Source organism: Falco naumanni, chromosome 15, assembly GCF_017639655.2.
Source record: "Falco naumanni isolate bFalNau1 chromosome 15, bFalNau1.pat, whole genome shotgun sequence".
In the NCBI taxonomy this organism is placed as follows: domain Eukaryota; kingdom Metazoa; phylum Chordata; class Aves; order Falconiformes; family Falconidae; genus Falco; species Falco naumanni.
The window spans coordinates 14,639,453-14,643,997 of record NC_054068.1 but is presented as its reverse complement, the minus strand read 5'-3'; positions in this window follow the sequence as shown (position 1 = coordinate 14,643,997).

Sequence of the window (4,545 nt, the reverse complement as noted above, 5' to 3'; positions counted from 1 at the left end):
TAATACCTGCACCCTTAAAAAGGTATTTGTTGGGTTTTTTTTCTCAGGGCTGGATTAAACCTCTGAAATGATGCCAAAGAAAGTCTTGGACTTTCAGACCTCAACACTAATGTGTTAATAAATTAGAATAACAAGAAAAATATGTATCTGTTTGGTAAATCTTTGTAATCAGTTGTCTAGCTACGAGTACTGTCTTGTTTGCATTCATTAAGGAAACTATTTTTGTTTGTATTAGAATAGTTGAACAGCTGTCACTGACTAGTTTATTTGCTCTGTAAAGAAAGGCAGGGTATTGCAATAGTTCTCTGCTAGTTCCCTTGTGTACTCACTGACCTCTTTACTAGCTGCTGTTACTACACACACAGCAGAGCCCCCTGCTGTTACAAGGACACTCCGGAATAGCAGAAGAGTCTGTCTGTGCTTCCCTATGTCTGGACCTTCTCAGTTAAGATGAAAAAAAATCAAAATATCCAAAAGTAGTTTCAGGGTCCTGGTTGCATGGATTTGGTCTTGATTCAGGAACAAAATCTGGATGTCGTGCTACACAGAAAACATTCGTGCTTTTGGCAACAGTCACAGTTTATACAAAAAATAAATCTTGTCTTGTCTTTGTGTATCTCTGGAGGAAGACCTCTGCTGGTAATGGGTTGGCATAGGCCGAAAACAATGTGCAGAGAGAAAAGGGAAACAAAACTCACCCTCTGAGACATAACTTAGATCCTAACAAGAAAAGGAAAAGGGCAAATCAGCCAATTCAGTAACTCTGTACTCCCACAGAAACCAAAACACACACATGGGCAGCCCAGGATGCTCACAAGTACCGAAGAGTATGTTCCCATGCCCTGCGTGGAAACTGGGCTCAAGGTAGAGGTGGAGGAGGGATAGAAAACAAATCAATAGGTTGTACTGTCACAGGAAAGGATACTGCAAATGCTGTTTGATTCTTTATTCATCAAACAATATCGGTAGTAAGGATGGAGAGGGCTGGCATGACAAACTGGGAATCTGAGGGATACTTTCTAGGGCATAAATGTAATTTACCTCTCAGAAATTGAGGCCCTGCTGAGATAGCAGATGTCTAGTGCTTTTCCTGTTGCTTTGGTCCTGGTAGTGCCACACTGCTGTCTGAGAACGTTGACTGTGGTCTTCAGGAAGGGAAACTGGTGTACGAGACTGCAGTAAGGATGGTTTTATAGTTGAGGCATTGGGCCTAGGATCAGGAAAACTAGATCAAACAAACCTGTATAGCTGTATATCTTACATTTATCTGTCAGAGACAAAGTTGATAATTGTAGCTCACAGCATCTAGATACCCACAGCACCCAGAAAACCCCTCAGAATGTATTCGTGTGGAGAGATGGTAATCAGAGTTCAGTGATGTTCCCTCACTATCAATATTCAGGATTTTAAACACTTCTAATAATGTTTTGACCATATGCACTTTATATTATGAGTTTATTTTTGTTTGCCTACAATTCATATATCCATTCCAGCATCGCTTTCATTTCATGGTAGTATCCATGAAGCAAGCATTGCACTTGGAAGTCTAACTATGATGTGTTCCAGTGGTGGAAATCTTAGCTGTAGGATAGTTTAATAAGCATCCATCCTCTTTTGGTTTATGTGAGTAATTTCGAATCAAAATGTTGAAGTTATTTTCTTGTCTTTACTTTTTGCCCCGGCAAAAATACAGAGCTATCTGGAGCAATTACCTCTGTCAGCATTTGTTTTATCACCAGAAAGCAAAATACTTTGTGTTGCAATATTGCAATAATGTGAAGCTTCTGCAGCCAGATGTGACATGTAGGGCTTCCAGTGGAAAAGAGGTAGAAAACCCATTTACTAAACAGCTCCTACTGGTCATTTCAATCTCACAACAGTTTTACATCAAATCAATTGATTTAGGAGAAGTGCAAAGCAACAACAACAAAGAAACAGTACAGCTGGTCTATTCCCAGAATAGATTTTTTCAGTGTCTTTAATTAACTTGTGTATGTTAGTGAATACAAAGTTATAAATATTTATGAAAGACTTGTGAAATCGAGTACAGTGAGAAGTACAATGAGAAGTACGGTATTTTGTACAAATATGGATCATTATCTTCATTTAGGGGCTGTCTTCATGGGGTCTCTGTCCATTACAGGGTATGCTCCTCTCCACTTGGATGCTCTGAGATCGTTTCCCCTCTCTAGGGTGACTGCTAAAGGAAGGGTGGGAAGATATTCTCCTGGGCCAGGTGGGAAAAGTGGAGCCTAAACAGATTAGAAATGACTAAACCCCTTTCATTTCCTCGGTTTGCACGTGAAAAATAGCATAGTCCAGAGTTCTGTTAGTCTGTTTGACCCAGAAGCTCTCATTGGAGATCTGCCCCTGATAATCTCAGAGATAAGTTGGTCAGTAAGAGCAGATAGTAAATAACTTGGACTGATCGTACTTGGAGGCAGAGCTGCAACCTCCCACTTCAAACAGTACATGCGAGAAATCTACTCTGAGGAGGTCATGGTTAATATGAAGTAAAAGAGATTTGGTTTTAAAATTCAGAAAAGGAAAATTTTATCCTAAGATTGTCACCTGTGGACGCTGTCGTATGAGATTAACTGTAAAGATTACTAAAGGGAACCACATTTCAAATGATTAAGGTGAGGATGTACCTCTTTACTGTTAAATTTATTAAATCACATGACTTCCTTATGTTACCTCCTAAACATGCAGATTTTCCGCAGAATAGAAGTATGTATTTGTTACCCTGTGCGGCATTTCAAAAGATGTTTCAGTTTTTACAGTCTACATTTAAGGTATGGGCAGCAATCATGTCACTCAGAAATCTGTAACAAAAACATACTGCTTGTCGAGAGCATGTGTGGTCTTTTATGGATCTGGAACTCCATTTTCAGGTTTGACATAACTTGTAATAAATTGGCCTCAACAATTAGGCCGAATAAATCAAGCACTAGAGAGACTCCAGACAAGATTACTTGCCAACTAGGATACCACCTGATCTGTAGGGATGGTCAACAAGCCCCACAAGAAGGTAAGACCACTGGACCTTCAGCTGCAAGGGAGAATTTTACTCTGCGAGGAACTATGACAAGCGCAAGTCTTTTTCTGCCTGAAGGAAGACGTGCCTTTTTGATTTGCCTGGCAGGGAAGAATTATTGGGGCTGTCCTGACAGATGAATCTCTCTAGATTCCTGTCCCACCAAGAACTGACCAAATGCATCACAGTCAGGAACAGAGCTAGCAGACAGTATGAACATTTAAACAGCTGTTTTGTAGAAGTAACTTTAAAGAAGTTTCTTCCCAACTGCTTTTAGGTTAATTTTGCTGGAACAGAAGTATAGACAAAAGCCTTACTAAAACTGCCACTCCTCCAATGTTTTTTTTCCCAATGTGTAGGTGCAGCAAACTGAGTTCAAGACTAAACTACAAACAGAAAATAAAATTTCTGTTGTATCAGGCCCGGAGCCAGCCTCAGAGATGTGCTCGTTGCCACTCATGTGACAGCATGTCACAGGTCCAGTACAGTTCTTTAGTATTTGTTGGCAGCTGTACTTCAGGCTTTTTTAAACAGTGATTTTCAAAAAGAATTTTCTGTTGCAGCTTTGCTGCAGTTTTCTCCTGTAGACGTTTTGTCATACAGAAAAAAAAAAAATCAGCCAAACTCCTGTTAACAGCAGTATTATCACTTTCATGTTTGTTTGGTTTGTTTTTTTAAACTCCAGAGGTAAATGATTTGGAGTATAAATGTTTTGTAGGAATACAAAGCTTTTACATGCTGATGCAAAGTTTTAGTCTAGGAGCTGTACCTTGAAAGAATTTTGGGGTTGAAATGAATATTTCTAGCTGCTGTATTTCTTTTAAAACGTATTTCACAGGAAACATAGAAGTGCAGTTAGTTTACATTATGTTATTAACATTTTTGTAGGTGGGTGTGACAGGAAGATTAACATACTGATGTAAGACCATCAAATTCGGAAGCGTAACCGCTTTTAGGCCGCGAGGGAGCTCCGTGCCGGCTGTGCCGCCGGGGTCCCGGGGGCGAGGGAAGGGCAGGCCGCACCCCTCCCCCTCCCCCGTGGTCCTTCCCTTCTCAGAGCCGGGATGAGACCAGAAAGGCACCGGTAACGCCTCCCGGCGCCGGGACGTTCCCGCGGGACACCACCCAGCCGGCGCCGCCTACGGGTCACGGGCAGCGGGACGGCAGTAACGGAGCAGCCCCGTCGCTGGCTGCCGCCTCGACTAAAGCCTAAGGCCGTGGAAACGGGACAACCGGGAGGCCACCGGCCTAGGACACACACGTAGGGGCGGTTGGGCCGGTAGGCGCGACAGGGGCCGGTAAGGCCCCGCCCCCTCAGCTCCGGGGCGGGGCCGCCAAGCGCCCCGCCCCGCCGCGCGCAGCCAATCGGGCAGGGCAGCCGGCTCCGCGCGCACGCGCCCCGCCCCCGCTCTGCCCTTGCCGGGGCGGGGCTTCTCCGGCGGCGGCGGCGCGGGAGCGCGGTTCCTTTGTCGGCGGGGCCGCGCGGAGGCGGTGCGGGCTGCTGACGG